This window comes from Bos grunniens, chromosome 29 (genome assembly GCF_055505025.1).
Source record: "Bos grunniens cultivar Pamir isolate PY7600 chromosome 29, Bosgru_T2T1.0, whole genome shotgun sequence".
In the NCBI taxonomy this organism is placed as follows: Eukaryota; Metazoa; Chordata; class Mammalia; order Artiodactyla; family Bovidae; genus Bos; species Bos grunniens.
The window spans coordinates 48687002-48696964 of record NC_141193.1 but is presented as its reverse complement, the minus strand read 5'-3'; the positions used below and the strand labels follow the sequence as shown (position 1 = coordinate 48696964).

At 38.2% G+C, this 9963-nt stretch overlaps 1 long non-coding RNA gene across 1 annotated transcript; it reads left to right on the top strand.

Moving 5' to 3' along the window:
* Nucleotides 1–3785: 3785 nt before the first annotated feature.
* LOC147342629 (uncharacterized) lies at nucleotides 3786–9668 on the top strand. Its single transcript, XR_015157445.1, has 2 exons — nucleotides 3786–3958; nucleotides 9320–9668. It is a non-coding gene; the product is annotated as an uncharacterized LOC147342629 (long non-coding RNA).
* Nucleotides 9669–9963: the final 295 nt, after the last annotated feature.

Sequence of the window (9963 nt, the reverse complement as noted above, 5' to 3'; positions counted from 1 at the left end):
GTGATGCATTATTATTAACAAAAGTTCATACTTTATTCAGATTTCCTTAGTTGGTACCTTACATCATTTTTGTCTCTTACAGGATTCTGTGTAGGATGCATGAGTGCATGCTAAGTCACTTCAGTCCTGTCTGACTCTTTGCAACCCCATGGACTATAGACTCCAGGCTCCTCTGTCCATGGGACTCTCCAGGCAAGAATACTGGAGCGGGTTGCCATGGCCTCCTCCAGGAGACCTTCCTCACCCAGGGATGAACCCACATCTTGTGTGGCTCCTGCATTTACTGCTGAGCCACCAGGGAAGCCTTCTGGAGAGGAGACCAAATGATATTAACTTATCCTGTCTCTTAAGCTCCTCTTGGCTGTGATACTTTCTCTGACTCTTTGTTTTTTAAGACTGTGACACTTTTGAGGCACTACTGTATGGTCAGGTATTTGGTAAAATGTTCTTCTATTGGGGTTTGTGTGACATTTTTTCATGATTAGAGTGGGGATATGAGTTTTTGCAAGGAAGGCCATGGAAGTAAAGTGCCATTCTCGTGATTCCGTGTCAAGGCCATATGCTACCCGTATGACCTAGCTCTGTCAGTGTTGACCTTGATCACCTAGCTGAGGTGGTATTTTCCAGGTTCCTATTCTGTAAAGTTCTTCTTTTTCATCTTTCCTTACTGAACTCTTCAGAAGGAAGTCTCTATGGGCAGTTCAGATCACTGGGAATTACATTCCACTTCTGTAAGGGCAGAGCATCCACATAAATTATTTGGAATTCTGCTGCACAAAGAGATCTGTCTACTTTTTGTATTATTCACCAATTGTTTCGAATTTAATTTTTTTCTGAGGAGCAGCACACTGGTGAATCTGGCTTCAAGCTACACTCAAAGTAAGAGCAAAGATTGCCCGAGGGCCTTGCACCATGCAAATAGCACAAGATTCTTTGTCCTGCTTCCCCTTCTAATCCTTAGGTTCTGAGATTTTAATATCTGTTTGGCATTATTTTTGCTATGAGAGAAAGGTGAAGCACACAGAAGCAGAAAAACCACTAAAATATGCAGTGTTAAATATATATATAATAATTATATATATATAATATTTATATTTTATATTTATATTTATATATTTATTTTTATATATTTATATTTTATATATAATATTTATATTTATATTTATATTATTTATATTTATTTATATATATATATAATTATTTTTAAATGCTTATCTGAAAACCAAAAAATTCAGAGTCATAAAATACTGATAGATCATGATAGAAACATTCTGAAATTTTTCCAATCCTTCCCTCATTTGAACCACATATTTTGCTATCAGGCATTTCCCTAATATCAGACTCCTGAAAGTTCCTTGGACAGCAAGGAGATCAAACCAGTCAATCTTAAGGGAAATCAACCCTGAATACTTGCTGGAAGGACTGATGCTGAAGCTGAAGCTAAAGCTCCAGTATTTTGGTCACCTGATGTGAACAGTTGACTCATTGGGAAAATCCCTGATGCTGGGAAAGATTGAGAGCAGAAGGAGAAGAGGGGGTCAGAGGATGAGATGGCTGGATGACATCACCGATGCCACAGACATGTACTTGGGCAAACTTTGGGAGATGGTGAGGGACAGAGAGGCCTGGCGTGCTGCAGTCCATGGGGTTGCATAAACGGATACAACTGGGCAATGGAACACCATAAGGGCAGGGACGTGTCATTCATTCAATCAATAAACAAATATTAATTGAGTGCCTACTACATATTTGGGCTCCAAAATCACTGTGGATGGTGACTGCAGCCATGAAATTAAAAGATGCTTACTCCTTGGAAGAAAAGTTATGACCAACCTAGACTGCATATTAAAAAGCAGAGACATTACTTTGCTGACAAAGGTCTGTCTAGTCAAGGCTATGGTTTTTCCAGTAATCATGTATGGATGTGAGAGTTGGACTATAAAGAAAGCTGAGTACCAAAGAATTGATGCTTTTGAACTGTGGTGTTGGAGAAGACTCTTGAGAGTCCCTTGGACTGCAAGGAGATCCAACCAGTCCATTCTAAAGGAAATCAGTTCTGAATATTCCTTAAAAGGACTGATGCTGAAGCTGAAACTCCAATACTTTGGCCACCTGATGTGAAGAACTGACTAACTGGAGAAGACCCTGATGCTGGGAAAGACTGAAGGTGGGAGGAGAAGGGGATGACAAAGGATGACCTGGTTGGATGTCATCACTGACTCAATGGACGTGAGTTTGAGTAAACTCCAGGAGTTGGTGATGGTCGGGGAGGCCTGGCGTGCTGCATTCCATGGAGTTCCAGAGTCAGACGTGACTGAGCGACTGAACTGAACTTCAAGTGTATGGCAGGAACCAGTCAAGTGGCTAGTGATACAATGATGAATAAGACTACGAGTGCTGAAGGAGTTTCCATTCCAGTGTTTGCTGGTGGTGGTGAATGGGGAAGCAGTCAACCACTAAATAAACAAGTGGATGAGATAATACAGATTGCTAATTATCACTGTGGCCTATGTACATTGATGTATTCCTTAGCACGAAGTCTAGTGTGTAGTAGGTCTGTAGTAGGTACAACAATTATCTGTTGACCAAAACATATAAATGGATACCTAGAAACTCATTTCCTCAGAGTTCAACACTCTGCTTTTTTTCAACAGATAACTTAGTTGAACCAACATATGTTGTCCTAAATGTGCATTTCAGCAGAACTTTGGTTAACACTGAACCAAAATGCGACACTGAAATGGAGCATTGGTAGAGCCAGTTTGAAGCTGGGGCTCAGAAACCTTGGGTCACCTTTTAGCTTTCACTTTATTATAGCATCTCCTCTCTTTGAATTAAGGTCCATTTTTCAAACAAGTGAGATAATACAGTGTTAATAAGTGAATGGAATTATGAATTGCTTGAACATAATTCAGGTCATTATTTAATTAAATACAAGCTTGCTGAAGACTAAATTCAACATGTAGAAAACTTAGATGAATTATTTGGTTAAATGCTTGCTAAGTACAAGTGTAAAAATAAAACCTTAAGAGAACTCTTGAGGGGATAAGATATTTTACAAGGACTTGGGATTCTTGCTTGGGCTTCTCTGGTGGCTCAGTGGTAAAGAATCTGCCTGCCAATGCTGGACACATGGGTTCAATCCCTGAGCTGGGACGATCTCTTGGAGAAGGAAATGGCAACCCACTCCAGTGTTCTTGCCTGGGAAATCCTACAGACAGTGGAGCTTGGCAGGCTACAGTCAACACAGTCTCAAAGAGTCAGATAAGACTTAGCAGCTAAATGATAACAGGATTCTTGATAAAGAATGTGTATACCTGTGGCGGATTCATTTTGATATTTGGCAAAACTAATACAATTATGTAAAGTTTAAAAATAAAATAAAATTTAAAAAAATAAAATAAAATTTTTTCCATGGGTTCAAAGAATAACTATTTTTTAAAACTTTAACTCAATATAATATTCTATAAGCTAAAGATCTCACTTCCTTTGCACCATAATTTGGTTGCTTGATTTTTATAAAAGCAATAAATGGCTATAAAGGATAATATGTAGTAGAATTTAAACCCATGCACTTATGTGAGTTATATGCTTAGTTGCTCAGTCGTGTCATAGTAGAATTTAATCTAGTTTGCTTAATCTAGTTTGCTTAATTTAATCTATTTACTTAATTAACAATTTAAAGACAATACGGCATGAAAATAATTGAAAAAATAATTCTAAGTTTCAAAAGATAACACCCTATTTGTTTATATTGATTAGTTTTACAACACTATATATTTCAGTACACTCTCAATTCTGAGGAAGGAGGCAACATTAACAGTGAGGCTCATGGAACTGGGAATCAGATAACATCAGCTCTTCCAATTATAAGCTATGTTGTCTTGAGAAAATGAAAAAGTTACTTAACTTCTTTGACTTCCCGCTCCAAAGCTATACAATTTGAAGGTTGGAAAAGGTAATATACTTTCTTTCTAATATTGAATGGCTTTTTTGATGCCTGATTTTAATGCTTTAATTGCTGAAATAGGCAAGAACCATTTCTTTAATATACAAGTAAGAATTCCTGATAAATTAAGCACAATATAGTCTTACTTATTGTGTGTCCTGTATCAATGGTACTTAAAATATTCTGACTTCATTTCAGATTTTTCCTTCTCAAATGATACTCATGCAATTTGTCTTCTGGTTATTAAATACCAATTTGAGTTAGAGAGTTCTCATTTTTAAAATTCCTATGAATTAATTATCATTCTCTTAATTAATTGTTAGTAAGGTAATGGTCCAGTACTCTTGCCTGGAAAATCCCATGGACGGAGGAGCCTGGTGGGCTGCAGTCCATGGGGTCGCTAGAGTCGGACAGGACTGAGCGACTTCACTTCCACTTTTCACTTTCATGCACTGGAGAAGGAAATGGCAACCCACTCCAGTGTTCTTGCCTGGAGAATCCCAGGGACGGGGGAGCCTGGTGGGCTGCCATCTATGGGGTTGCACGGAGTCGGACACGACTGAAGCGACACAGCAGCAGCAGCAGCAGCAGCAAGGTAATGGCCCAGAAATATAAAAACAAACTAAAGGATCTAGATAAATTCTCTAGTTTTTATTTCCCCAAATTACACAGGATGAAATTTTTGCTACAGGCTGTGAAGGACTTCCCAAGTGAAGCAGTGGTAAAAAGAGACGCAGGTTCGATCCCTGGGTGGGAAAGATCCCCTGGAGGAGGAAATGACAACCCACTCGAGTATTCTTGCCTGGAGAATCCATGGACACAGGAGCCTGGTGGGCTTCAGTCCATGGGGTCACAAAAAGTCAGATACAACTAAGTGGTTGAGCACACACACACACAAAAGAAGGACAAACTGATAAGGAATTGCTCTTCCAATGTGAGGAACTAGCACACTGGGCAAAACCCATGATGCAACTAGGTTCAGACACTGGAACAGAAAGAGGCTGTGCGGGCTGTGACCCCCGCAGCCACCCTTCCCTGCATGCCCCCTCCACCCCACCCCCTCTCCACCCTACCCTCCCCCGCCTCCACCCCCCCTCCACCCCACCCTCCACCACCCCCTTCAGCCCACCCCCCTCTCCCCAGCCTAGAGAAGCGTGCTGAGGAGTGTCCTGTGATCGCTCTGGCTTTCTACCTGGAAGCAGTTTATGGTCCATTGTGCAAGGAGGAAGAAGTCAGGTAGAGCATGGTGCCTTGTAAACTGTGAAATAAAACTTTAGTAGATGAATGTAGTAGAAGATTAGATTCTACTGAAGAAATGATTGCTGAACTGGAAACCATTGCAGTAGAAAACCTGGACAATGCAGAACAGAGAGAAAAAGAATGAGGAATTTTAAGAACACCTCAGTAACCTGGTTGGAGAGGGCAATGGCACCCCACTCCAGCACTCTTGCCTGGAAAATCCCATGGACGGAGGAGCCTGGTGGGCTGCCTTCTATGGGGTTGCACAGAGTCAAACTTAGCAGCAGCAGCAGCAGCAGCAGCAGTAACCTGGTGGGCAGTAACAAGGAATTTACCTTTGCTAATATGTAATTGAATTCTAAGGACAAGGGGAGAAGGAAAAAATAGTTTAAAAATTTCCATATTTGAAGAACACTTCTATAGTTTTTGATACACAAATCCATAAATTTCAATGAATTTCAAGCAGGGTATACTCCAAAAAACAGACCAAAGACAAATTACATAGAGAAGAAAGAAAGATAAAAATGTCTTCAGATTCTATTCAAAATCAGGGAAGGCAGGAAGCAATAGAAAAACATATTGAAAATGATTAGAGAAAAAAATTCAACCTAGAAAACTATAGCCAGTGAAATCGTATTTCAAACATGAAGGCAAAAATGAAAGCTTCTTCAGACAACCAAATCTGAGAGATTCCGTGGCTGGAAGATCTGCATTATAAAAAATATTAAAGGAAGTTCTTCAGACAGATGGAAAACAATACCAGATGGAATTATAGATCTGTGTAAAAAAATAAAAAGTAGAAATACAGGCATTAGAGATTTTTCTTTTTATCTCTTTAAAAAATACTTCAGTGTTTATCTCTAATAAAATAAGATAGGGTTTATATCATAGTAAATTGTAAGTCACAGAGCAGGACAGGGAAAACACATTTTTTACATTAAATGTGAAGTGGCGGAATATTCGATCTGCTTAGGATGTACACCCCAGGACACTTGCTTGAAGGAAAAAAGGGAATATACAGCTAATAAACTTATAGCATACATAAAATGGAATTTTTTTTTCAACTACAAGTCTGTTCTTTAAGCCTGTGAATCTCTTTCTATAGAAACTTAATTTCTTGTTGGTAAGAAGAGGAATACTGTCTTATTAGCAGCATTTTATAATTTAATTTTACGTAATTCAAAAATTCCCTAGTGATTCAGTGATTGATTAGGACTTGGTGGGCTTTCACTGCTTGGGGCCAGGGTTCAGCCCATGGGGAACTAAGATCCCACAAGCAACGTGGCAATAAAGTTTTTTAAAAAAGAAGTCCTACGATTAAAAATTCACTTAAACCAAAGAAGACAGAGAATATAAAATAATAGATTATTTTATTACAAATAGAAATAACTGAAATAACAGTATAATAGATTGAAATCAGTCATATTGATAACTACATTATATGTTGTCTAAACATGGCATTTAAAAGCTGAGATGATTGGACTGGATTAAAAAAAAGTCTAATTAAATATGAATCCCTGAATAAATTAAAAGTAAATTAATGCAAAGCAAACATGTATTAGAAGAAAATAGGAATAGCTATATTAGTATCAGGCCAAGTGTTCTCTAAAATAACAAATATTACCCATGATAATAAGGGAATTTTGCTAATGATTAAGAGGTTAAATCATTATGAAGAAAGAACAAATTTCAATAAAAGGAGATGTTATAAGCATTTAGAAAAGGAAGCAGTGCCTATTATTAGAATTCAGGGATTGTCCAAGAGTAAATCACCCACGGTAGAATCATTTCCTTCTTTGGAGAGGTAGGTATATACAGTACTTGTTTAAATTTCAGCATGATGTTGGAGTCCCCTATGATATCTTTGAATAGACGGAACAGTAAGAAGATAATTTAGTATAAATAGAGTAATTCATAGGAAGTCCAAGGGCTAGATTCAAAGGATCAATGTTTATCTGAATGGGGATATTTCTAGAGACATGGGGCCCTTCATTTAACCTTGTGTGTGTAATTTTTATTTGCCTTTTTTTTTTTTTTTTGCATTTTAAACAATGTCAGGTTGTTTTTTTAAACAAGTTCTTCTATTCGTAGAAAATACTTTACACAAGGACTTATTATTTAAATATGATATTTTAAATAATTTCAGAGTGAAAGTGAAGTGAAAATTACCCAATTGTGTCCAACTCTTTGTGACACTGGACTATACAGTCCATGGAATTCTCTAGGGCAGAATACTGGAGTGGGTAGCTTTTCCCTTCTCCAGGGGATCATCCAACCCAGGGATCAAACCCAGGTCTCCTGCATTGCAGGCGGATTCTTTACCAGCTGAGCCACAAGGGAAGCCCAGGGTCATGCTGACTAGAATTTCATATGGTTCAAAATTGAGGAGGATAGTTAAAATATTTGGTTCTGAAATTGTTATCCATAAGAAATTCAAGTTACTCTTAAATAACAGGTGAACATTTGAAAGAAATAAAAGTAAATAGGCAAAGGTGAATTCATGCCACTGGTTTCACAATGAAATTATTGTACTAGTGAAATGTGACATATAAAAATACTTAAGGATTTTAAGGTAATTGAAAATGGAATATATATTAATCATTGATATGCCTCTCCAAAATACCAAAATTTGTAGTAATAGTTATAGTTTATTGAATGTCTATCATATGCCAAGCGTTATTAGATCAATTTTGGATACATTTGCCTGTCAGTTTTATGTCCATCTTTAATTTTTAAGGTTAAGTTTTGCAATTTTATAAATTAAGATATTAAATTCAGAGAAATGAAATAAGTTGCTCACAAAGCTAATGAGAGTAGGGACTAAGATTACTGATCCCAGATTCTTTTTTTCACAAGATTCTTTTTTTCTTTCCACCTCATTACTGTGATTGCAGAGTGCATTAAGGTGTGCGTGTGTTAGTCGCTCAGTCATATCCGACTCTTTGTGACCCCATGGACTGTAACCCACCAGGCTCCTCTGTCCATGAAATTCTCTAGGCAAAAATACTGGAGCGGTAGTCACTCCCTTCTCCAGGGGATCTTCCCAATCTAGGGATTGAACCTGGGTCTCCTGCAATGCAGGCAGATTCTTAACCTTCTGAACCGTCACAGAAAAATACCATATTAAAGTGAGAATTTAGATGGTAAAGAATCTGCTTGCAACGCAGGAGACCCAGGTTCAATCCTCAGATTGGGAAGATCCCCTGGAAAAAGGAATGACTACCTGCTCCAGTATTCTTGCCTGGAGAATTTCATGGACAGAGGAGCCTGGTGGGTTATAGTCCATGGGGTCACAAAGAGTCGGACACAACTGAGCAGTAAGGTAGAAAAAATAATTAAAATAAAGGATGTAATAGGCACATTTTAATTTAAACTATTTAGAGTTCCATTTGGAGTTTTCCCTTTGATTGAGAACATTGCAATTTAAGAAGAAAGCTGGATTTCTAGAGTAACAAGATGAAGAAGAAATTTGAATTTACTTTACATGAGGAATAATCCAAAGAACTAAGAATTTTTGATTGAACAACTGAGCCCATGGTAGCTTAACATTTGAAGAACTATTATATGAAAGAGAGGATACATTTTCCTCTGTGACTGCACAGAATGGAACTAAGACTAATAATTTAAAGTATCATGAAGCCGGCTTGCATAGCATAAGTTAAATTTTTCCAACAGAGCTGTTGGAAAGTGTACTGGAATCTCTGCGTAGTGGTGAGCTGACAGGCACTGGAGGTATTCAAGTAGAAGGTAGCTGATCGCTTAGTTGGAAACCAGTATAAAATCACTGGTAGTCTCAGCTAACTTTTAAATTTCCTTTCAGTGTTTGGAGTCTTTAATATTATAGAAACTGCCATGTATTTACAGAGTGGGTGTTAGCACACCTTTCTTAAAAGGTAATTTTATCGAATACTTTCATTATGGAACTAGATTTAAACAGAAACAAGTAACAACAACACGGCTGCAAGTTAAAGCAGGCAAGTAGTCGGTATGGAGAGAACAGGATTTATGTACAATTCCGTTCACTGTTCTAAACATTTGCCAAACAATAATTATTTACTTTTGGAGGAAAATCCCTGGTGTGTGTTTCCGACATTCTTTAAGGGAACTGATGCTGAATGTTTTTCTCTCCAGCTCCAGCTTGAGTCTTAAGTCTTGGCAAAGGAAGAAGCCAGGGGAACCTTTACTCTGCAGAAGGTGAATGTTCTTGGCTGTGATCGAGGTAACTCTGCAGTTACATGGGGCTCATTATTTCCATCTCATACATTGAAAAGACCTCCCAGGAAGAGCTGCCAAGATGTCCACAGCACACGTGGACGCCTCAAGCAACACTAGGACCTTTGTGGCCACACGGGGGGCCATCATGCAGCACTCTCAGAAGATAAGACCTGTTCTTCCCACCCTCGCTCTCCGCCGAAACTCCCACCGCCACTTTTCTTTACTGATCTGTAGTTAATAAAAAATCATGCCCATCTGAGTAAAATCTTGAAAGCCTCCTTTTGTATTTTACAACCTTGGTACTCAAAGTGTGGTCTGTGGACCAGAATCAGCATCAGAGGGAGTTTGTTAGAAATGCTTAGACTCAGAACAGACCTGCTCAGCCAGAGCCCCCATTTTAATAAAATCTCCAAATGATTTCTATGCACATTAAAATCTGAAAATCTCTCTTTTAAAGTATCTACTCTTGATATTACACATTTTATAAGCATGCTCTATGGTTTGGTAGTTCGTCACAGTGTTCTATAGTTGTTCTTAGCCAAAAGGCCAAGAAGTGATTT